This window comes from Pistacia vera, unplaced genomic scaffold (assembly GCF_008641045.1).
Source record: "Pistacia vera cultivar Batoury unplaced genomic scaffold, PisVer_v2 Contig654, whole genome shotgun sequence".
Classification (NCBI taxonomy): Eukaryota; Viridiplantae; Streptophyta; class Magnoliopsida; order Sapindales; family Anacardiaceae; genus Pistacia; species Pistacia vera.
Window position 1 is genome coordinate 161,027 of NW_022196506.1, and position 27,369 is coordinate 188,395.

The following is a 27,369-nucleotide window of genomic DNA, read 5'->3' on the forward strand; positions in this document are numbered from 1 at the left end:
TGATTACAACGTAGATAAAATGGGAAATTAAAAGTGAAATTAATTGAGATGGGACAACATCCAAGCCAGCAACCGGTGTGAACTCCACGGTCAATTTTCACATTCTTTTTAACTTTGATTTTTTATTTATATGTATGTATAGTTGACTCACTGATATTATATGATCATAGAACAAATTTCATGCTAGACTCAAGAAAACAAATTTAGACCTAAGAAGTATACATGTAAATCAATTTTCCCTTCAGTAAAACTAAAATTTAGAAATTAGAAACACCCTTTAGCAAAGAGAAAGTTTTATGTGAACTCTTTCATTTTACAGACCTCTGAAATTTAGGATTCACATCCAGAAAATCAATTTTTCCTCCATACACATCAACAACTGAGGTACTTTTTCCTGAAATCGAGTTATATACTTCTCAATAAATTTGCTCTCTGTAAGTTTCAAGTAAGCTGATATTATCAAATCATAAAACAAATCACAAAGGTTTGGCCTAAAATACTTTCTCACCCGAAAAGTTTCAAAAAGACACTTTTCCACCCATCTTCAAGATCTATTAGTAAATGTAAAGACGAAAATATCCTTCTCTCTTCTTCCACTCTTTTCTTCTTTCACCTTCGCTGCCTCTCTTCTCCTTCTCTTTTCTTCTTCTTCTTCACCTCCACCAGCATAGAATTTAATTAACTCCATTTATCACCTCAAATTACCAGCAGAAACTGAATCACGATAGCACTTCCTATTACAACCATATAAATAATAACAATTGTTGCTCATAGATTTAAAACAACATTGCAGATTATGTTCAGAATTATGAGCTATGTTAACTTCATCCAAAATTAACTGTTAATGAACCATGAAAACAAGACTCAGAAAAACATTAACACATTTACAGAGAAACTAAGTATAACAAGAATTTATAGTTTCTATCTGGTCTACTTTTAGGATCCCTACAAAAGAAATAGAAAAGTAGTCCAGATAAAATAAAAATTTAGGCTAAGTGAATAATTCTGTTTGTTTTTCATCAACTTCCTCAAGAATTCAACAGAGGAAAACCCATTAACCAGATCTAATCTTTCTCTAACTTTCTCGGCAACCAAACAGACCCAAGAAAGAAATATAGAGAAAGTAAACTTCTTTGGTTGATCTTGCTGCATCTTTGACCCAAAGATCTCCTCTTTCTCCCAAATTTATTCAAGCAAAGACTAAAACTTCTGGGAAAACCAAAAACTTTCTCAGAAACCAAACAAAGTTGAGAAAATTTGAAAAATTAACCGCACTTGCCCCAACAAGTTCTGCTTCGGATCACAAGCCCTGAGTCGAATTTCCTTCTTGAAACAACAACCTCCTTGCTCATTCAATCACACAACACCCGGAGAAGATACCTCCAAAACAATGGTTTAAGATGGCTAGAAGAGAGTGAATTGTGCAAGATCGCGAATCTTCGTTAAGGCAAGAGGGGCGCGACTGGATTGACGTTGGGGAGGTTGAGGGTTGCGACTAGCTTTTTCTTTTGTTAAGCACTTCATGAAGCAAGCAAGTCTCGTTTAAATGAGGTTTTGATTAAATATCTTCATTTCTTGATATCCCCAGCACAAGATAAATAATAATCACATTAACTAATAACTGACAAGTGGCAACCTCAGTCACAACTCAATATAGGCTGCAATTAGCCCAAGGTGAGTTATTGAAAGTCGACTCAAATATGAGATCGTTGTCAGCTTTTAATAAATGTCAAGCTTATTATATATTGAGAACGCATAATATATTTAATTAGAATGCAAACAATAATCAAATTAGTCATTCTTAACCCAGATCATGTGAGGTTGGGACAATTGATAATCTGCTGGGCTTGTACACATGAAGAGATAAGTGTGAATCTTACATAAAATACTGAGGTGGTGTTTATCGTAGGCACTCTGATACTCAAGTCAGCAAGACTGAAAGAAGAGATTTAATAAGAATTAAGAGAAAGAAGGATTATCGGGAGTCTTGTCAGAGGTCAGGACTATGGCGAAGGTGTTGAATTCTCGAGAGCAAGAACTTAGGAGCAAGTAGGTGGCTTTTAGTAATGAAAATTGAATACTGGAGATTCCCTCTTTAATGAGAGGATAGAAATCTGTTTTTATAGTGAACTCAAAGGGTTGGAATCTTAGTAGGACACTAAGTCATATTTTGGGAGATAAGAAAGAAATATGATTTCTTGCCTTTATCAAATTAAGTTTACTTGTTTGAGTAAGATTCAGAATCTCAGTAGAAGAGGAAATAGAATATGATTTTACTTTCCAATTTATGGGCTGTTGTAGGTTAATGGGTCGGAACCTAATTCAACTTAACTTATAGAATAGTCTAACTCATTGAGTGGGTAGTTCACAGAATGACTTTAAGTGTAGGTCTAACCGAAATTGGATTAAGACATTGGGCTATGAAATGTTTATTTTGTTATTATGTCTCGTCAGACCCTTTTAGCCTATACACTTAATTAAGACTAATAATTAATTATGACTTGAGTTGAGTTGGTTAAGATCTTTGACTTCATTTATAACATTACTAATAATTTTCAGAATCAAATAAGAAAATGAAAATTACTAAAATTTTCGGAATCAAATCAGAAAATAAAATGGTCATACTAGCTGCTAAAAGAGATAAAATTTAGAATATATTAAAATGGAAGAAATCGCCATTCTAGTTTTAACCTTTGCTAAAAAAACATCTCCATGCTTTTTTAGTGTAAAAATTCATATACGATTGCATAACAAAATCAAATAACCCTTATAATCGAAATTTTCCGGCTTAATTTCATGGTTTCTTGATTACATAACCACAATTCTGTTTATTCATCTATCTATGAATATATTAGAAGACTCTTGTCACTTTTCCAAATTCAATGATACATTAAAAAAGAAAAAAAAAAAAGAAAAAAAGAGTGCTTCTTGCGGACTAGTACTGGTTTCGAAGTCACCTAATGAAGTTGTCAAACTAGCCACTGATCCACATACTCCAAGAAAACTAATTTGATTATAAATAGTTAAATACAGTTTCATTGCTCAACTGATCCCTATACTTTTTAGTGATTTTAACCTTTGCTCTAAGGTTATGCTAACGTTAGAAGCATCTCCATGCTTTTATTTGATCACATGCATCACCCAACGTGTGAAGATTGGTCAACTATTTAAGGAATTCTTGTATATATAGCTAAGGCAAGGCCATTCATATAAAACGTTCCTTGACAAACTAACAGTTTTATTTGTTCGATTCTTCAAATTTTCGCGGATTCTCTATCTAGTAAACTATCTATCTATGTATGCATGTATTGAATACTGTTTTTTATGTATAATTTGCTTTCAGTCACACAAATAAGATACGGTTGTCATTGTTTCATAATTTTCTCTCCACAGCTCGGTCTTTACTTCTTCGTAATAAGCTTCAACTTACTTCTTTGTCTCGCTAGAAGGGTGGTGTTGAGGCAAGCTCGCTAGAAGAAAGAAATAGCAACTTGAGACAAGCTTCAACTCACCTTTGTTTAAAAAGATTCTCACAACTCAAACACAAAATTATGGTAAGCAACAAAAAAATAAAGCAAACTAAACACAAGAATTTTAAAGTGGTTCGGCTCAATCAATTTAGCTTACGTCCACTATTCACTCAAACAATCCATTAAGCAAAAGCTTATAAATGTGTGATTTTTAGAAGAGAAAAATTACACACTCCTTACATTATCCCAAAAAGCCCAATTACACCATTAATAATAGCTCACAATGACTATTCTTTTGATGTCTATCTTACACTTTTTAAGATACTTTTAAAGCCTAATCTACTAGTCTATTTAAAGGGTAGATTCCCCTTGCAACTCTCATTCATTCCCAAGTAGTATGGGATTCAAGGCACAATCCCAACAATTCCTCCCTTGACTTGAATCCCCAACCATCACAGTAGCATCCAAAAATCATACTCTATTGACAGTCTTCTTTTCTTTCACAGCTGGAATTGGAACAACATTATCTCTTGATTTCTTAAGACACACACCTTCATCAAGCAAATATAGTTGTTTTTCATTCTTTTTGCCTTGCAAAATCATAACATCATCTTTATACACTTCGCATCCATCTCTTTGACTAATGTAGGTATATCCACGAGAAGCCAACTTACCCAAAGAAATCAAATTGTGACTACAACTCAGTATATACCTCACATGACGAAGCCTCTTGACAACACCATCGTGAAGCTTGAGACGAACGTTACCAACGCCTTCAATCTTCACTTTCTCGTTATTACTGACAAAAATATTTCCATAATTTTCATCTTTTTTCAATTCAACAAATTAAACAATCTTTACCATTACAAACATGCATGGATGCAGCTGAATCTAAAACCCAACCTTTTTCACCCTTTGAAGTTTGAGTTTCATCTTGACATGTTACTAAAAATTCATCTTCATTATCAGCAATCCAAGCATCATCCTTCGAATCCTTCATATGTTGAGCCTTCTTGAAAGCAAGCATATCCCCTCTTAATTTCTTACAGCGTGGTTGGATATGTCTCTTCTCTCCACAATAATAACACTCGTTATTACTGTAATCTCTTACTTTTGATTTATCGCCTCCTCTTTTGAGTCCTCCCTCAATTAGAACCTTCTGCAACTAGTAGATCTCCTCTAAGTGATGAGTTCTCTGATCCCATAAACTTTCATTCTTACGCAACAAGGTAGTCACATCATCTAATTTTAAAGTAGATCTGCCTACTAACAAAGTTTGAACTAAAGGTCTATAATATTTAGGCAAAGATGACAACAATATCAATGCCTTTTCTTCATCCTTTAACTCATCAGAATTAGCCAACAATTGAGATACTAGCCTATTAAAATGATCATGGAGACTAGTACATTCATCCATCTTCAGAGAATACAAACCAAAAGGTCTTGTATCGTACTTTTCCATAACATAAAATTAATTTTACCATCAAATAAAGAACCTCAAACTTAGACATACCTCTAGAAAAATTTGAGATGCTTGATAGTCACTGATCTACTCTTAAATCCAGCCTCCTTTAGAGCTTGTCTTCTCCCAGATCACAAACCGTGGGCTCTGATACCACTTATTGAAAAAGATTCCCACAACCCAAACACAAAATTATGGCAAGCAACAAAAAAATAAAGCAAACAAAACACAAGAATTCTAAAGTGGTTCGGCCCAATCAATTTAGCTTGCATCCATTGTCCACTCAAACAATCCACTAAGCAAAAACTTACAACTGTGCAATTTTTAGAAAAGAAAAATTGTAAACTCCTTACACTATCCCAAAAAGCCCAATTACACCCTTAATAACAGCCCACAATGACTATTCTTTTGGTGTCTATCTTACATTTTTTAAAATACTTTAAAAGCCCAATCTACTAGTCTATTTAAAGGAAAGACCCCTTACAACTCCCATTCCCAAGCAATATGGGATTCAAGGCACAATCCCAATAACCTTGTTGTTTCACACGAGGGGTGACATTGAAAAAAGCTCATCAGCTTTGAAATTTTGTTAAAATTCGATAAACGGCTACTTCAAACAGAGCCATTACTAGAGTTCGTTACTTAAAACAATAAAGATAGATTGACAAATCATTCTTACTAACATTCTCTCACAAACGCGACGTAGTAACTTGCAATTGGTCAGGCGAGACCCATTGCAAGTTGACCAATTGCGAGTTGTCATGTCGCGTTTGTGAGAAGGGTTTGTGGACGTAGTATTACCCTACTTAAAAACAGTTGGAAACTAACAGATGTTGTGGCTATCATTACGATGTCGTTAAAGGGAATCAAATGAAGCGGTGCATTTTAACAAAGGTCATCTAAAACTCTTCTTTTTCGTAACAAAGTCAATTTGCTTCTGAAGCAAGAATAATGCTACGCTTACAACTATGTCCTACAACCAGACAAAAAACATAACACAGAGTAGTCGTTTTACATGAATTTTGTAAAATTTTTGTCTGGTTGTATGACTCAATTGTAAGCATAACATTATTCCTGAAACAATAATAATAACTACCATTTCTTGTTTATGATTCGTGTTTGTTGTTGATGACTTGACAGTGTCACACGGATTGCCAGATTGGCATTTTTCATTTTGTATATAAACAAATGAGCACTACTTCTTTGATGAATGCGAATAACTTAATTCACAATTCCCTGCTTTCTTTTCCATTTTGTATCACCTACAATGGAGGTGGCAATATTGATAAAAAAGAAAGTTTAAAAATATATGACATTTGCACGAATAATCTAATGAAATTAATAAATTGGTGCATTTGTTACCCATCAATATATGTGTCATCATTTTCAGACCCAATCATGGATGCAATATATGATATCTAAAAATGCTATCACATATCATAAAAACTCGATTAGAAGAATTATTTCGACATGATCTATGTAAATGCCAATGCCAGTTTCTCGCGTCATAAAGACAAAATTTCCAGTAGTGACATTCACAATTCAATTCTTGGAAGTTCATGGACCTTTCAACTTAAATGATTCTATATGTGCTTCTTTTCTTACACTATAGGGGGCGTTTGGTTAGGGTTTATGTAGGATTACTGGGGTAATGTCATCTTATATTACTTGATTACCATGTTTGGTTGTCAAGTAATATAAAATACAGATAATCTTCAAATAACAATAGTAGTTACTATTGGTAATATAAGAGGTAATCTGATTACCTCCATTTTCTTAGGTATTCTGAGATTACCAGGGTTATTATTTTTTGTTACAATTTTATCCCTTATTAACAAAAATTTTGGACAATAATCTCCTACTTTAAAAGAAATTTACATTAATATCCAATTTCAATTTTACCCCTGTTTAATTAAAATTTTGGACAATAATGCCCTTATATTTAAAATAATTTACAGACCACTACTGTCGCCCAGCCACCACCACCACTGCCACCCAGCCACCACCGCCGGCGAGCCAACCACCATGGGCCACCGCCGAAAAATCACCGTAGTCCCCAAAAAAAGAACGAGATTCGGTGGGAGACTCCGGGAGGCTTCTATATGGCCGTTTCTGGTCATATTGATGGCCAAAAACGGCCATATCGGGCTAGATCGATGGAACTAGCCGTTAACGGCCAAATCCCTGGCCATTAACGGCCAGGTCTGGGCGAGATCTGGCCATTAACAGCCATATCTGTGGCCGTTAACGGCCAGATCTTGCCCAGACCTGGCTGATAATGGCCAGAGATCTAGCCGGAAATGGCTAGAACAGCTTGATATGGCTGTTTTTGGCCATCAATATGGCCAGAAACGACCATATCGGAGCCTCTTCGTCACGGTGACGTACTCACGGGTGCTTTCGGAGATTCCTAGCGGTGGTTTGCAGTGGCGGCAAGAGGTGGGGGTGATTTTGTCATAAATTAAAATTCTATATAAGCGGGGGTGTTTTAGCTAAATCTGAAATATTGGGGGTTAAAAAGAAATTATTCAAAAATTAATAATAAAAATAATTTTATATTAATATTTAAAAGGGGGACAATTTAGTAATTTAAATAACATATTCACCAATTTATTCCCCATAACCAAACATATTAATATAATATACCTACCAACTAACCAAATACATTTTTTTAAAGAGTCCCAGTAATCTTCCAAGGTAATTCATCTTTCTAGTAATCTAACATTCCCAGTAATCTAACATTCCTGAACCAAACGCCCCCATACAGTCAATGAAAACAAGTTCTGGATTTTGAAATACTAGTCTTAATAAGTTTATACACAAAGTTTAGCATACAAAATGACGTGTCGTACAATAATTGGAAGAGTGAAAATATAAAGCAACTCATTAAATGAAAATAAACGAAAAATGTAATTTAAGGACATTCCACATGACTTTGTATGCTTAATTTTGTATACAAACTTTGTAAGAGTAATACTATCCACGTTAAACTTTTGGTTGCTCTTATCATCGTCTAGGGGTGAGCGATTTCGGGTACCCTGCATTTTTCGAGGGAACCGGAACCGGAACCGTATAGTGCAGGTTCCCAAAAAAAGGAACCGGAACCGGAACCGCACAGTGCAGGTTCTTCAATTCAAGGAACGGAACCTAAAATGCAGTTTCGGTTCCTTTCCAGGGTACCCTATTAAAAAAATTACCCCCCTATAGTTTAAAAAATAACAAAAAAATCTTATAAGTTACAAATACACCCAACAAATTTCATTATCATTCATTTGTGTCCAATGTACTCATAACCTGTAATCTCTAAGAACACTTGAATTGTTAATCATTAATTAAGTTTGTAATATTGTTTATAATAGAATGTTATAATTAATTAAATAATCATACCATAAATTTATAATATAATGTTATAATAATTGATTAAGTATTGTATAAATTAGTAAATTACTAATGTTTATAATATAATGTCATAATCAATAAGTAATCATTTAATTATGTAATGTATATTAATTATATGATCATAATAATAGTATAATGTAATGTTATAATGAATTAAGTAATCATACTATAAATCTATAATTTAATATTATAATTAATTAAATTTCAAATCATTTAATTATATACTAATATTATAATGGATGTATAATTGATTAAGTAATCATACTACAAATATATAAAGTAATGTTTTAATTAATTAAATTTTTAATCGTTTAATTAAGTAATGTAATGTATAGTAAATTACTAATGTTTATAATGTAATGTTATAAATTATAACTAATTATGTAATTATGTAACATTTAACTATATAATGTATAGTTAAGTAAGTGATCATAATATAATGTAATATAATAATATTAAATTTAATTGAGTAATTATTTAACTATATATAATGCTTAATTAATGTTTATAATGAAATGGTTATGAGGTAATGTATAAATAATTAAATTTTTTATCATTTAATTAAGTATTGTGCTAATGCTTATGTAGTAAATTAGTAATTACTAATATTTAAAACATAATATCATAACTCATAATCAATTAAGTAATCATTTAATATGTAATGTTATATTAATTATATGATCATACTATAATAGTATAATGTAATGTTAAATGAATTAAGTAATCATAGTATAAATCTATAATTTATATTTAATTAATTAAATTTCAAATCATTTGATTAATTTACTAATGTTTATAATGTAATGTTATAAATTCATAACTAATTATGTAATTATGTAATCATTTACATGTAATGCTATAATTAATAAGTTTTCAAATATATAATGTAATATAATATTATAATTTAATTGAATAATTATTTAACTATATGTAATGCTAATTAATGTTTATAAGTAAGGAATGTTAAATTAATTAAATTTCTATCATTTAATTAAATATTGTGTAATGTTTATGTAGTAAATTAGTAATTACTAATGTTTAAAACATAATATCATAACCAAATCAATTAAGTAATCATTTAATTATGTAATGTTATATAATACATGATCATACTATAATAGTATAATGTAATGTTATAATGAATTAAGTAATCATACTATAAATCTATAATTAATATTATAATTAATAAATTCAAATCATTGCTTATATACTAATGTTTATAATATAATGTTAATTGATTAAGTAATTATATTATAAATATATAAGGTAATGTTTAATTAATTAAATTTTTAATGTTTAATTAAGTAATATAATAGTATAGTAATTACTAATGTTTATAATGTAATGTTTATAAATTTATAACTAATTATATAATTATGTAATCATTTAACTATGTAATGCTATAAATAAATAAGTGATCATATATTAATGAATATAATAATATTATATTTAATTGAGTAATATTTAACTATAATGTAATGGTAATTAATGTTTAAATGAAATGTTTATAAGGTATGTTATAATTAATTAAATTTCTTATCATTTAATTAAATATTGTGCTAATGTTTAGTAGTAAATTACTAATTACTAATGTTTTAAAACATAATATCATAACTCATAATCAATTAGATCATTTATATATATGTTTATTAAATAGATCATACTATAATGTATAATGTAATGTATAATGAATTAAGCAATTATACTATAATTATAATTTAATATTATAATTAATTAAATTTCAAATCATTTGATTAATATACTAATGTTTATAATGGAATGTCATAATTGATTAAGTAATATTATTATAAATATAAGGTAATGTTATAATTAATTAAATTTTTAATCGTTTAATTAGTAATATAATAATATAGTAAATACTAATGTTTATAATGTAATGTTATAAATTCATAACTAATTAAGTAATATGTAATCATTAACTATGTAATGCTATATTAAGTAAGTGATCATAATATATAATGTAATATAATAATATTATAATTTAATGAGTAATTATTTAACTATAATGTAAGTTTAATTATGTTTATAATGAAATGTTATAAGGTAATGTTATAATTAATTAAATTTCTTACATTTAATTAAGTATTGTGCTAATGTTTATGTAGTAAATTAGTAATCACTAAGTGTTAAAACATAAAATCTAAATCATAATCAATTAGTAATCATTTAATTATGTAATGTTATATTAATTATAGATCATACTATAATAGTATAATGTATGTTATAAAATTAAGTAATCATACTATAAATCTATAATTTAATATTATAATTAATTAAATTTCAAATCATTTGATTAATATACTCATGTTTATAAGGGATGTTATATGATTAAGTAAACATATTATAAATATATAAAGTAATTTTATAATTAATTAAATTTTAATCGTTTAATTAAGTAATATAATATATAGTAAATTAGTAAATTAATGTTTATAGTGTAATGTTATAAATTCATAACTAATTATGTAATTCTGTAATCATTTAACTTATAATTCTATAATTAAGTAAGTATCATAATATATAATGTAAAAATAATATTAATTTAATTGAGTAATTATTTAACTATATGTAATGCTAATTAATGTTTTAATGAAATGTTTATAAGGTAGTTATGATTAATTAAATTTCATCATTTAATTAAGTATTATGCTAATGTTTATGTATAAATTAGTGATTACTAATATTATAATATAATGACATAATCAATTAAGTAATTATTAATTATGTAATGTTACAATAATTATATAATCATACTATAATGTAATGTTATAGTGAAAACTATTAAGTAATTATACTATAAATTTTTTATATAATATATAATTAATTAAATTTTTAATCATTTAATTAAGTTGTACTAATGTTTATAAAAATGTTATAATTGATTAAGTAATTATACTATAAATCTATAACGTAATGAATAATTAATTATTTCTAATTATAAGTCAATTAATTAACTATAATTATGCTATAACTATAAGTTAATTAATAAGTAGTAACAATTTGTAATGCTATATTAATTATACTAAAATCAATTAAGTAATGTTATAAAATTATAATTAATAAGTAATCATTTAACTATAATGTAATGTTATAATTGATTAAATAGATATTTAACTAATAATTAAATTTATTAATGTTTATCAATTTATCATATATAATTAATTAATTACTAATTTATTATAGATATACTTATAACTTGATAATTGAAGTAAATAACTAAATATATTACTCAATCAATATACTATTTATTCAAAAATAATTCTTTTAATAACATTAAAAATGTAAAGCACCTTTAATTGGATCACAATTCCAGTATTCACTTAATTGATCAAAACTTTAATATTAAGTATTATAATATATTAAAGCTTTTATAGGTGTAATTTATATGTAATAAGTATAATTGTATTCGTATATTATTTAATTAGGTTATTCTAAAAATTTAACTTCTATTTTAAATTTTTTTATGTAAAATAATGACTCACCCCTTATTACATTTCACAAATATTTCATTATAGTCCAGTTCCAAAATAGGTTCTAAACAGGTTCCAAAACAGGTGCCAAACAGGTTCCAAAACAGGTTCCAAATAGGTTCTTAAACAGGTTCCAAAACAGGTTCCAAACAGGTTCCAAAGCAGGTTCCAAACCGGGTATCCCCTACAGGTTCCAAACAGGGTACCCTTTTTACAGGTTCCGGTTCCTCCACATGCAAGAACCGGAACCGGAACCGCACAGTAGCGGTTCCAAAAAATTGGAACCGGAACCTACCCGCACAGTGCAGGTTCTGGGTAGGTTTCGGTTCCGGTTCTTACCCCCGGTTCTGGTTCCGGTTCTTACCCCCGGTTCCGGTTCTATCCGCTACCCGTGCTCACCCCTACGGCATCGTCATTATAGATATGCTTGTCACTTCTCTTCAAAATTTTACAATTAGAATGAGATACTCCAATATATTTTTCTTTTTACTCTTATTCTGAAAAGGAATAAATCTCAATTAATCTATGGGCATATCTCAATAGGACTTCACAGAAGAGCCATTATTAAAATTTATTCCTTAACAATTTTAATATTTATTATAAAGCAATTCCTTTGTAATTGATTCATATCATTTTAAGATTATATTCCAATCTCTAGTAGTCCTTGCATTTTCTCATAATCTATCTATAAATTTGTAATGGTTTAATTACAAAGCAGATAATCTCTAATCACAAATTGAAAATTAAGGGAAAATTTTATTAAGATGGGACAAAGTTCAAGCCAGCCACGGAGGCCCCAACTGGGTGATCAAATCGCTAGTAACAGAGGTGCCTACTATCATCACGGTAAGTTTTTCAGTTTTCACACTCTTTTAAACTTGCATCTAATTGGAAGTATATATATATACATATACATATACATATTTCACTTTCCAAAACCAAACCTAATATATATTATATATAATTATATATAGTGTTGATAACGGACACCATCTAAGCTTTCGCCAATTTTAATGATATATCAACTCAATTTTTCACCAACTTTTTGCATTGGCAAAATTTTCAGTGGAATTATTGTAATCTCATTATATTTTGTGGTACTACTGATCATTTGGTAGGTAAGTATCATAGACTCCATATATTCTAAATTGTTATTCTTATATTTTATTCAATTCAATAAAAGTCATATATAATCATATTGTATATGTATTTATGTTCTCTTTCATCGAGAACTCCCTTGATTATAACAGGAATATATGTGGGGGACGGCATGGTCATTCATTTGCTACCACTTGCAAAGCAAAGTAACTCTTCTTCCCCATGCCAAAAATGTGGGCACACACCAGGCTTACATGGTGGGATCGTCAAAACGTGCCTGGATTGCTTTCTTGATGGCCACTCATTATATATTATTAACCCGACTAACTGCAAGCCGCCCGATGAGGTTGTGAAGACTGCCACTGAGTTTTTCCAAGGAATAAGGACCTTTGCTGACTACAATTTTGCTTTTAACAACTGTGAGGACTTTGCATCCTTTTGTAAAATAGGCACAAAGTCATCCAACCAAAGAAAAAATTTAGTTACTTTTGGCTCTTTAGCTGCCTTGACATGGGCGGTGAAGCCGAACTTTCGTGAAAGCCCGACTGTTACTCCACGTATCTCTGGTAGAGAGCTGGATGGTACTATATCCATAGGTTGGGAGCTTTCGCGGTAGATTAAGGTTTTATTCTATATTGGAAATTCTCAAGTAGGCACATCATGATATTAATTCTGATAGATCGTGCTCGATCACTATTAAATAAAAGAATGTACTAACTAGAGTCTAGAGAATATGCCTGAAGAAAGAAACAGCAACTTGTGAGAAGCTTTAGTTCACCTTGTTGTTTCGCTTGAGGGGCGATATTTGAAAAAAGCTCATCAGCTTTGAAAATCTGTTAAAATTCGGTAAACAGCTACTTCAATGAAAACAATTTATGAAGTTTAGCATACAAAGTGAAAATATAAAATCAACTCATAAAATGAAAATAAAGGAAATTTTAATTAAAGGGCAATTCCACTGCATAATTTTGTATACAATCTTTATAAGAAAGTACTACCCACATTAAAGTACTTTTGGTTGCTCTTGTCCATGGTCATTAATATAGATAGGTTTCCAATGTACTTTTCTTTTTAATTTTATTCTAAAAAGGAATAAACCCCAATTAATCTATGAGCATATCTTATTAGGACTTCACAAAGAACCATTATTAAAATTTATTCCTTAATAGTTTAACATTCATTATAAAGCAGCTCTTTTATAATGAATTCATATTCTTTTAAGATTATATTTCAATCTCTAGTAGTCCTTCCATTTTCTCTCCATCTATCTATAAATTAAATAGTTAATCAAACCAGTAAAGGAAAAACTGATTTTAATTTTAAACCCATCTTATGGCAACAAAATCACAGACAAAAAACTTGCCTCTTCCCTCAACCTTTTGCCCTACAATGAACTTTGCTACATTTCTATCCTATTAAAGTTACCAATTTATTATGTAAGGACAATACTATACTTACAATCTAATCTCATAAACTTTTTCTCATAATCTTGAAATGGCAACTGGCAAACGGATCCCGCCTATTCACTATGGATCCCACCTCTCTAATTGTGAGTTATCATGTCAAGATTGTGAGAGAAATTTTGTAAGATTGGATTATGAGTCAATCTTTATTGATTTTATAATCACAAATATTGTAACTGACTTTCTCACTTGTTAGTGGACCAAAAAAAAAAAAAAACCTCTCCATAACAGCATTAACATAGTTAATGATTCAAATAAGACTCCCAACCATCTTGCTCTAGCTTCTCAGTTTTTGTCAAGACATCGTTCTTCATGTCTTTCAAGTACTGGCTCATTCTGTTCAAAACATCAATAAGCAGGAGCAAAGGAAAATCATTTAAATTACTATTTTCATGAATTATCNCATTCACAATTCAATTCTTGGAAGTTCATGGACCTTTCAACTTAAATGATTCTATATGTGCTTCTTTTCTTACACTATAGGGGGCGTTTGGTTAGGGTTTATGTAGGATTACTGGGGTAATGTCATCTTATATTACTTGATTACCATGTTTGGTTGTCAAGTAATATAAAATACAGATAATCTTCAAATAACAATAGTAGTTACTATTGGTAATATAAGAGGTAATCTGATTACCTCCATTTTCTTAGGTATTCTGAGATTACCAGGGTTATTATTTTTTGTTACAATTTTATCCCTTATTAACAAAAATTTTGGACAATAATCTCCTACTTTAAAAGAAATTTACATTAATATCCAATTTCAATTTTACCCCTGTTTAATTAAAATTTTGGACAATAATGCCCTTATATTTAAAATAATTTACAGACCACTACTGTCGCCCAGCCACCACCACCACTGCCACCCAGCCACCACCGCCGGCGAGCCAACCACCATGGGCCACCGCCGAAAAATCACCGTAGTCCCCAAAAAAAGAACGAGATTCGGTGGGAGACTCCGGGAGGCTTCTATATGGCCGTTTCTGGTCATATTGATGGCCAAAAACGGCCATATCGGGCTAGATCGATGGAACTAGCCGTTAACGGCCAAATCCCTGGCCATTAACGGCCAGGTCTGGGCGAGATCTGGCCATTAACAGCCATATCTGTGGCCGTTAACGGCCAGATCTTGCCCAGACCTGGCTGATAATGGCCAGAGATCTAGCCGGAAATGGCTAGAACAGCTTGATATGGCTGTTTTTGGCCATCAATATGGCCAGAAACGACCATATCGGAGCCTCTTCGTCACGGTGACGTACTCACGGGTGCTTTCGGAGATTCCTAGCGGTGGTTTGCAGTGGCGGCAAGAGGTGGGGGTGATTTTGTCATAAATTAAAATTCTATATAAGCGGGGGTGTTTTAGCTAAATCTGAAATATTGGGGGTTAAAAAGAAATTATTCAAAAATTAATAATAAAAATAATTTTATATTAATATTTAAAAGGGGGACAATTTAGTAATTTAAATAACATATTCACCAATTTATTCCCCATAACCAAACATATTAATATAATATACCTACCAACTAACCAAATACATTTTTTTAAAGAGTCCCAGTAATCTTCCAAGGTAATTCATCTTTCTAGTAATCTAACATTCCCAGTAATCTAACATTCCTGAACCAAACGCCCCCATACAGTCAATGAAAACAAGTTCTGGATTTTGAAATACTAGTCTTAATAAGTTTATACACAAAGTTTAGCATACAAAATGATGTGTCGTACAATAATTGGAAGAGTGAAAATATAAAGCAACTCATTAAATGAAAATAAACGAAAATTTAATTTAAGGACAATTCCACATGACTTTGTATGCTTAATTTTGTATACAAACTTTGTAAGAGTAATACTATCCACGTTAAACTTTTGGTTGCTCTTATCCATCGTCTAGGGGTGAGCGATTTCGGGTACCCTGCATTTTTCGAGGGAACCGGAACCGGAACCGTATAGTGCAGGTTCCCAAAAAAAGGAACCGGAACCGGAACCGCACAGTGCAGGTTCTTCAATTCAAGGAACCGGAACCTAAAATGCAAGTTTCGGTTCCTTTCCAGGGTACCCTATAAAAAACAATTACCCCCCTATTAGTTTAAAAAATAACAAAAATATCTTATAAGTTTACAAATACACCCCTAACAAAATTTTCATTATTCATTCATTTGTGTCCAATGTAACTATAACCTGTAATCTCTAAGCAACACTTGAATGTTAATCATTTAATTAAGTATTGTAATATGTTTATAATAGATGTTATAATTAATTAAAAATCATACCAAAATTTATAATATAATGTTATAATAATTTGATTAAGTATTGTATAAATTAGTAAATTACTAATGTTTATAATATAATGGATAATCAATTAAGTAATCATTTAATTATGTAATGTTATATTAATTATAGATCATACTATAATAGTATAATGTAATGTTATAATGAATTAAGTAATCCTACTATAAATCTATAATTTAATATATAATTAATTAAATTTCAAATCATTTAATTAATATACTAATATTTATAATGGAAGTTGATAATGATTAAGTAATCATACTACAAATATATAAAGTAATGTTATAATAATTAAATTTTTAATCGTTATTAAGTAATGTAATAGTTAGTAAATTACTAATGTTATAATGTATGTATAAATTCATAACTAATTATGTAAATGTAATCATTTAACTATATAATGCTATAGTAGTAATAGGATCTAATATAATGTAATATATAATATTAAATTAATTGAGTAATTATTAACTATAATATAATGCTTAATTAATGTTTATAATGAAATGTTTATGAGGTAATGTTATAATTAATTAAATTTTTTATCATTTAATTAAGTATGTGCTAATGCTTATGTAGTAAATTAGTAATTACTAATATTTAAAACATAATATCATAATCATATCAAATAAGTAATCATTAATTATGTAATGTTATTATTAATTATGATCATACTATAATAGTATAATGTAATGTTATAATGAATTAAGTAATCATAGTATAATCTATAATTTAATATTATTATTTAAATTTCAAATCATTTGATTAATTTACTAAGTTTAATGTAATGTTATATTCATAACTAATTATGTAATATGTAATCATTTAACTATGTAAGCTATAATTAATAAGTTTTCATAATATATAATGTAATATTAAATAATTTATAATTTAATTGAATATTATTAACTATAATGTAATGCTTAATAATGTTTATAGGTAATGTTATAATAATAAATTTCTATCATTTAATTAAATATGTGCTAATGTTTATGTAGTAAATAGTAATTACTAATGTTTAAAACATAATATCATAAAATCATAATCAATTAAGTAATCATTTAATTATGTAATGTTATATTAATTACATGATCATACTATAATAGTATAATGTAATGTATAATGAATTAAGTAATCATACATAAACTATAATTTAATATTATAATTAATTAAATTCAAATCATTTGCTTAATTACTAATGTTTTAATATAAGTTATATTGATTAAGTAATTATTTTATAAAATATAGGTAATGTTATAATTAATTAAATTTTTAATCGTTTAATTAAGTAATATAATAGTATAAATTACTAATGTTTATAATGTAATGTTATAATTTATAACTAATTTATAATTATGTAATCATTTAACTATGTAATGCTATAATTAAATAAGTGATCATAATATATAATGTAATATAATAATATTATAATTAATTGAGTAATTATTTAACTATAATGTAATGTTTAATTAATGTTTATAAGAAATGTTTATAAGGTAATTTTATAATTAATTAAATTTCTTATCATTTAATTAATATTGTGCTAATGTTTAGTAGAAATTACTAATTACTAATGTTTAAAACATAATATCATAACTCATAATCAATTAAGTAATCATTTAATTATATAATGTTATATTATATATGATCATACATAATAGTATAATGTAATGTTATAATGAATTAAGCAATATACATAAATCTATAATTTATATTATAATTAAAAATTTCAATCATTTGATTAATATACTATGTTTATAATGGAATGTCATAATTGATTAAGTAATTATTATAAATATATAAGGTAATAGTTATAATTAATTAAATTTTTAACGTTTAATTAAGTAATATAATAATATAGTAAATTACTAATGTATAATGTAATGTTATAAATTCATAACTAATAAGTAATATGTAATCATTTAACTATGTAATGCTATTAATAGTAAGTGATCATAATATATAATGTAATATAATAATATTATAATTTAATTGAGTAATATTTAACTATATGTAATGTTAATAATGTTTATAATGAATGTTTATAAGGTAAAGTTATAATTAATTAAATTTTATCATTTAATTAGTATTGTGTAATGTTTATGAGTAAATTAGTAATCAATAAGTTTAAAACATATATCATAACTCATAATCAATTAATAATCATTTAATTATGTAATGTTATATTAATTATATGATCAACTATAATAGTATAATGTAATGTTATAATAAATTAAGTAATCATACTATAAATCTATAATTTAATATTATAATTAATTAAATTTCAAATCATTGATAATATACTCAGTTTATAATGGAATGTTATAATTGATTAAGTACTAATTATAAATATATAAAGTAATTTTATAATTAATTAAATTTTTAATCGTTTAATTAAGTAATATAATAATATAGTAAATTAGTAAATTACTAATGTTATAGTGTAATGTTATAAATTATAACTAATTATGTAATTCGTAATCATTTACTATATAATGCTATAATTAAGTAGTTTCATAATATATAATGTAATATAATAATATTATAATTTAATTGAGTAATTATTAAATAATGTAATGCTTAATTAATGTTTATAATGAAATGTTTTAAGGTAGTTATGATTAATTAAATTTCTTATATTAATTAAGTATTATGCTAATGTTATGTAGTAAATTAGTGATTACTAATATTTATATAATGACATAATCAATTAAGTAATTATTTAATTATGTAATGTTACAATTTATTATATAAAATACTATAATGTAATGTTATAGTGAATTAACTATTAAGTAATTAACTATAAATTTTTAATAATATTATAATTAATTAAATTTTTAATCATTTAATTAAGTTTGTACTAATGTTATAATAAAATGTTATAATTGATTAAGTAATTATACTATAAATCTATAACGTAATGCTATAATTAATTAAATTTCTAATTATAAGTCAATTAATTAACTATTAATATGCTATAAATTTAAGTTAATTAATTAGTAGTAATCAATTAATGTAATGCTATAATTAATTATACTATAAATCAATAAGTAAGTTATAAAATTATAAATAATTAAGTAATCATTTAACATAATGTAATGTTGTTAATTGATTAAATATGATATTTAACAATAATTAAATTTATTAATGTTTATCAATTTATCATATATAATTAATTAATTACTAATTTATTATAGATATACTTATAACTGATAATTGAAGTAAATAAATAAATATTATTACTCAATCAAATATACTATTTATTCAAAAATAATTTTTAACATTAAAAATGTAAAGCACTTTTAATTGGATCACAATTCCAGTTATTCACTTAATTGATCAAAACTTTAATATTAATGTATTAAATATATTAAAGTTTTAATATGGTGTAAAATGTTATTAAAGTATTTGTATTCGTATATTTATTTAATTAGGTTATTCTAAAAATTAACTTTTCTATTTTAAATTTTTTATATGTAAATAATGAAAACTCACCCATTATTTACATTTCACAAATATTTCATTTAGTCCAGGTTCCAAAATAGGTTCTAAAAACAGGTTCCAAAACAGGTGCCAAACAGGTCCAAAACAGGTTCCAAATAGGTTCTTAAACAGGTTCCAAACAGGTTCCAAACAGGTTCCAAAGCAGGTTCCAAACCGGGTATCCCCTACAGGTTCCAAACAGGGTACCCTTTTTACAGGTTCCGGTTCCTCACATGCAAGAACCGGAACCGGAACCGCGACAGTAGCGGTTCAAAAAATTGGAACCGGAACCTACCGCACAGTGCAGGTCTGGGTAGGTTTCGGTTCCGGTTCTTACCGGTTCTGGTTCCGTTCTTACCCCGGTTCCGGTTCTATCCGCTACCGTGCTCACCCTACGGCATCGTCATTATAGATATGCTGTCATTCTCTTCAAAATTTTACAATTAGAATGAGATACTCCAATATATTTTTCTTTTACTCTTATTCTGAAAAGGAATAATTCAATTAATCTATGGGCATATCTCAATAGGACTTCACAGAAGAGCCATTATTAAAATTTATTCCTTAACAATTTTAATATTATTATAAAGCAATTCCTTTGTAATTGATTCATATCATTTTAAGATTATATTCCAATCTCTAGTAGTCCTTGCATTTTCTCATAATCTATCTATAAATTTAATGGTTTAATTACAAAGCAGATAATCTCTAATCACAAATTGAAAATTAAGGGAAAATTTTATTAAGATGGGACAAAGTTCAAGCCAGCCACGGGGCCCAACTGGGTGATCAAATCGCTAGAACAGAGGTGCCTACTATCATCACGGTAGTTTTCAGTTTTCACACTTTTTAAACTTGCATCTAATTGGAGTATATATATATACATATACATTACATATTTCACTTTCAAAACCAAACTAATATATTATATATAATTATATATAGTGTTGATAACGGACACCATCTAAGCTTTCGCCAATTTTAATGATATATCAAATCAATTTCACCAACTTTTGCATTGGCAAAATTTTCAGTGGAATTATTGTAATCTCATTATATTTTGTGGTACTACTGATCATTTGGTAGGTAAGTATATAGACTCCATATATTCTAAATTGTTATTTATATTTTATTCAATTCAATAAAAGTCATATATAATCATATTGTATATGTATTTATGTTCTCTTTCGTCGAGAACTCCCTTGATTATAAACAGGAATATAGTGGGGGACGGCATGGTCATCATTGCTACCCACTTGCAAGCAAAGTAACTCTCTTCCATGCAAAAAGTGGGCACAACAGGTTACATGGTGGGATCGTCAAAACGTGCCTGGATTGCTTCTTGATGGCCACTCTTATATATATTAACCCGACTAACTGCAAGCCGCCCGATGAGGTTGTGAAGACTGCCACTGAGTTTTTCCAGGAATAAGGACCTTTGCTGACTACAATTTTGCTTTTAACAACTGTGAGGACTTTGCATCCTTTTGTAAAATAGGCACAAAGTCATCCAACCAAAGAAAAAATTTAGTTACTTTGGCTCTTTAGCTGCCTGACATGGGCGGTGAAGCCGAACTTTGTGAAAGCCCGACTGTTACTCCACGTATCTCTGGTAGAGAGCTGGATGGTACTATATCCATAGGTTGGGAGCTTTCGCGGTAGATTAAGGTTTTATTCTATATTGGAAATTCTCAAGTAGGCACACATGATATTAATCTTGATAGATCGTGCTCGATCACTATTAATAAAAGAATGTACTAACTAGAGTCTAGAGAATATGCCTAGAAGAAAGAAACAGCAACTTGTGAGAAGCTTTAGTTCACCTTGTTGTTTCGCTTGAGGGGCGATATTGAAAAAAGCACATCAGCTTTGAAATCTGTTAAAATTCGGTAAACAGCTACTTCAATGAAAACAATTTATGAAGTTTAGCATTCAAAGTGAAAAATAAAATCACTCATAAAATGAAAATAAAGGAAATTTTAATTAAAGGGAAATCCACTTGCTTAATTTTGTATACAATCTTTATAAGAAGTACTACCCACATTAAAGTACTTTTGGTTGTCTTGTCCAGGTCATTAATTAGATAGGTTTCCAATGTACTTTTCTTTATTTATTCTAAAAAGGAATAAACCCCAATTAATCTATGAGCATATCTATTAGGACTTCACAAAGAACCATTATTAAAATTTATTCCTTAATAGTTTAACATTATTAAAGAGCTCTTTTATAATGAATTCATATTCTTTTAAGATTATATCCATACTAGCAGTCCTTGCATTTGCTCTCCATCTATCTATAAATTAAATAGTAACAAACCTAGTAAAGATAAAAAAAAACATAGAATTTTAATTTTAAACCATCTTATGGCAACAAAATCACAGACAAAAAACTTGCCTCTTCCTCAACCTTTGCCCTACAATGAACTTTTCTACATTTTATCCTATTAAAGTTACCAATTTATATGTAAGGACAAATCTATACTTACAATCTAATCTATAAATTTTTCTCATAACTGAAATGGCAACTGGCAAACGGATCCGCCTATTCACTATGGATCCCACCCTCTAATTGTGAGTTATCATTTCAAGATTGTGAGAGAAATTTTGTAAGATTGGATATGAGTCAATCTTTATTGATTTTATAATCACAAATATGTAACTGACTTTCTCACTGTTAGTGGACCAAAAAAAAAAAAAAAACCTCTCCATAACAGCATTAACATAGTTAATGATTCAAATAAGACTCCCAACCATCTTGCTTAGCTTCTCAGTTTTTGTCAAGACATGTTCTTCATGTCTTTCAAGTACTGGCTCTTCTGTTCAAAACACAATAAGCAGGAGCAAAGGAAAATCATTAAATTACTATTTTCATGAATTATCATATAACCATAGGGAGAGAGGAACCCACCTTCCCAGTAGATCAGCATTGCCAACCCCCAACATCCTTACTGCTAACAAACCCGCATTGTTGCATACTTATTGCGAACTGGGAAATCCCCACGATCTGAATAATCAAATTAGAATTTACAGTATGTGGAAAAATTAAAAAAAAAAAAAAATCGAAAGCACTAATATAACATATAAATTGCTCTTGAAAAATTGATACAAGCAATAATTGGTATGTCAGGCTATACAATTGGACATTACTTTTGTGCAAGGGAAGTCATCATGGATACGCCAACAGGTTAAGTAGTTTTATGTCATGTCATTTAAATATTTCTAGTGCCGTGAAAGTTACAGATCCAATAATGAGGCCTAACATAAATAAATATGATTTCATGAAAAATATAATATATGAATAGTAATTAACTAAACATATCCAAAAGACTACAATGTATAGCCCCTGGCTATTACAAATATTCTTTTAACGACAAACCAAAAGGGTATCTCTTAGATATATCATACATGAATTGGGTGCCAATAGATTAATTCATAAACATTAAGACCATAGGAGAATGAATATTCTGAGCATTACGTCTCCTATAAATATAATAGTAAGAGTTAAATAAACAGACTACCTGCACAATTGATAAGAGTGAATCAATTCCATTCAATGCAGAAGACCGCACAGGAACGCCTACAGGCAAGGGAGTAAGGGCAGCACATACCTAGGTCTCTCCGAGCTGATGTAATTCACACAAAAAATTGTGGATTATGATGCTTATATGGAGAATGTCATTAAAGTGGGCTGCACCACCAGCACCAGCAATGGTAATGGAGGTGCCTTGATCCTGAGCAGAAAAGGCATAAGAAAACATCATTTCAGGAGTCCGATGCACTGAAACTATTTTAACCTGAGAATTATAATTACAAAAGGTCACGTAGAAATAGATTATAATATGACACATCAAATGGCTGAAGAATATGAATATATGCATAAAACGGTAAGGTTAACCTTATGAGGTACATCAAATAAGCTAAGGATCTTAGCAGCATCCTTCATAACAGGAAGATCTGAATCAGAGCCCATAATTATCTCAACATGTGGGGTAACTGTATTAAGCAAATAACAGAATTTCAGTGTCATACTTTCTCAATTCAATGGTGAAGGCATTAAGCAAAAGTGCATCCAGCTACAAATCATAACCAATGTAAACAACTGTTGCTTACAGTATGATCTACTAATAAAATGCCAATATGAATCAAACATCGCAACTCTCAAATTGGTGAAAGGGGGTAAATAGTATCATTATTTGCAAACCCAGGTCAAAAGACAATAGTTTCAGCAAAGAGATGGAGCTGACTGAAGGAAAGAATACTATAGAAGTTTTTCAATCTGGCTTGATAAAATCTTAATACTAATTTTTCTGATTTCAAGTATACTATTCAACAAACTTAAACTTATAGTAGCTGATGAAATACCATATTTAAATATAAATCACCAAAAAAGCATTGAGGTACCCAAGGATTCAATAAAATGACCAACCATCTTCCTGTAACTTCTCTGCTTTTTTCAAGACATCATCCCCTGCATCTTCCTGATATTGGCTCACTCTGCAAATAGCATGTTCAATATCAGAAATTGGAACAACATGAAAGTTATATAGTTTATAATACGCCATATTTCAACAAGAGAGAGCAATATTATAATTTTATTAGTTTGGAATTTAAATACAATTCATCCAATTTTTTATTTATTTATTTTAAAAAATTAAAAGTTTGCATTATTTACAACCACAAAGAGAGAGGATCCAACCTTGCAAGTAGATCAACATTGCCATTTACTCCCAACATTTCTGCTGCCAATAAGCCTGCACTTCTTGCATTATCTATTGCGAGTGTTGCAACTGGAACATTGTAGATAGACAAATCATGTTAAATAAATAAATCAAATGTCATTTTGAAGAAAGCAATAAAAGCTTTTCAATAGATAAAAAAAAATCTCAAGAAAGCAAACAACAATAAAAGGGCACCTTCTAGGTTCCAGTTCTGAATTTTGGAGATGTGCTAAAATATCCATTTCAAAGTATTTAAAGAGGATAAGATAGAAAAAGAAACATTTTTGTACTACAGTCTACCTGAACAACTGATAAGAGTGAATCGAGTCCATCCAATGCTGAAGCACGCAAAGGGACACCAATAACGGGTACCTAAATATTAAGAAAGAGCACATAATCCCTGTAAGACCGTTTGTGCATTACTTCACTAGACATAGAGCAGAATGTATAAACCTGCCTGGCAAGTGGGCTGCACTACTATCACCAGCAATGATGGTCCGAATGCCTCACTCCGGAGCAGATAAGGCATAATCAAGCATCATTCTAGGAGTTCGATGGCTGAAATTGTTCTAATCTGAAAACTCATAGTATATACGATTTCCAGAGTTAGCATTGGATTATACAAAAAGATACCTTATACATAATTTCAAAAGTAAACTATAAAACACGACTATGCAAACTTGTAAGGTACAACACACATGCTCAAGATCTTTGCAGCGTCATTCATAACAGCAAGATCTGAATCTGAGTTCATGATAATCCCAACACAAGGTGTGACTGCAATAAGCAAATAGTAGGAAGCAACTTAAATATCATGCTAAATTGGAGAGACATTAAGCAAAAATGTAAGCAATTGTCAACTTGGAATCTGATGGAACCACCTGTTCAAGCAACTCAATCCCAACACACACACACAAGAGCAGAATCGAAATAACACTTAATTGGATTAAACTGAAGGTTAATATTGAAGCTGAATGAAATAACAGTAGCAAGAAAAGTGAACCCAGAACAATTCCCAGCAATTCGAGGAGCTGGAGACCTCCCACAACACTTATCTGAATCAACTTGATACCTCCTTTACCACACCCTAGCTATTTATACCCAATTACTTCCTATACTACCCATACTCTAAAAACTTTATTCTATTCAGCCACATGCCTGCAGAATCTCGTAACAAACTGTAACAACCCTCATACAGACTCATCTCCCCTTAGTGTAACAACCCTCACTCACACAGTCACACTCATTTCCCCTTAGTGCTCCCTTTTTATGCCCCCTTGACTTATAGACTATATTGACAGGAGGTATATCAGAATCATAAGAAGCTAAGATGGAATGGTGAAACAATAAAACCCCAGCAACAATACTATCTAGTGTAAGCGAGAAAAATATAAATTTGAAAGCTAAAAAAAATTCCGACTTTCAGCAAAACATATGTAGTAAGAAGGAAAGGATACTCCAAATAGAAAAACATGCAGCCTATTTCACTTCGATAATTTTTCCAAAAAATGAAAATTGCATAAGCATTACAGTTGTCTGGGCAATACTTCAATCTGTTTGAAGCTATCAACACAATGATATTTCAGCCAGTACTATTTAATATCTGAAACTTACCTGAAGACTCACCACTCGAGCTTTCTTCGAGTTTCTGGACAATTGAATCATCCTTCCTACACAGTTGGATTCCTATATTAAATAATAGACCATCAAATATTTAACCATAAAATACGATTCCTACCATGAAAGGGTCCAGAAAAGGTGCTTCGAATAACTATTGAGCATTTCTTTTTTAGCATAAAAGATGGCAACTCTAAAGACTTGAATCATATGCCTACACTACAATGTTGATATAACACTCAATTCTACCTTGGACACTGAGAAAATGTAACTAATTAAACCGTTTGAATTTATAGATTACCATCATATGGAATTTGATAGAACCAAAAGATACTTTTCTAATGGTCCCGTTACAATGCAAAAACGATACCTTTCTAACTTTAAGCTGAATGTCACTAATACAACAGGGTACGCTACAAGCAAGGATACTGGAACATAATATAATTTCGTATAAAAGAGAACTCAATTTCAATAAATAAATAAGTGAAGCAAATTACTGAAAGTAAAGTTTGGACCAGGGAGAAGAAGTCCCGAGCGAGTCACGTGAGGCTTGGCAAGTTAGATTGGAAGTTTCATAAGACTTGCTAGGTTGATTTTCCATTAGAAAGTTCGCTTTGTGTGGTTTTCCAAGTGAAATTTTATGAAACGGAGACTTGAAGGTGATATTGGGAGTAAAAACAGACTCAAAGTTTTTTGGAAGCACTAAGTTTTGAAGCATTTTAAGTTTCACAGACTCTCTGCTATCAGCACCACGGCGGAAGCGACGGCGGTGGAGACAGCCGTACTTTATTCCGCGGCCGGCGTAGAGGTGGAAAAGTAACCCGCCTGACCCGTGGCAGGTTACACAATTTGACGGGTTGATCCTGACTTGCCCGCCAACAAAGG

The 27,369-nt window shown here is 29.4% G+C and overlaps 2 long non-coding RNA genes across 2 annotated transcripts in view; both read right to left on the bottom strand.

Annotated features, from left to right (window-relative positions):
• Positions 1 to 23,718, bottom strand: part of LOC116111933 — a 30,011-nt gene extending 6,293 nt beyond the window's left edge. The window contains exon 1 of the long non-coding RNA XR_004125150.1: positions 23,668 to 23,718. This is a non-coding gene — a long non-coding RNA (uncharacterized LOC116111933). The remainder of the gene's footprint in view (positions 1 to 23,667) is intronic.
• Positions 23,719 to 24,045: 327 nt separating this feature from the next.
• Positions 24,046 to 25,197, bottom strand: LOC116111935. Its single transcript, XR_004125151.1, has 4 exons — positions 25,168 to 25,197; positions 24,846 to 24,936; positions 24,576 to 24,643; positions 24,046 to 24,142 (listed from the first exon to the last, which is right to left on the bottom strand). It is a non-coding gene; the product is annotated as an uncharacterized LOC116111935 (long non-coding RNA).
• Between the last annotated feature and the right edge of the window lie 2,172 nt (positions 25,198 to 27,369).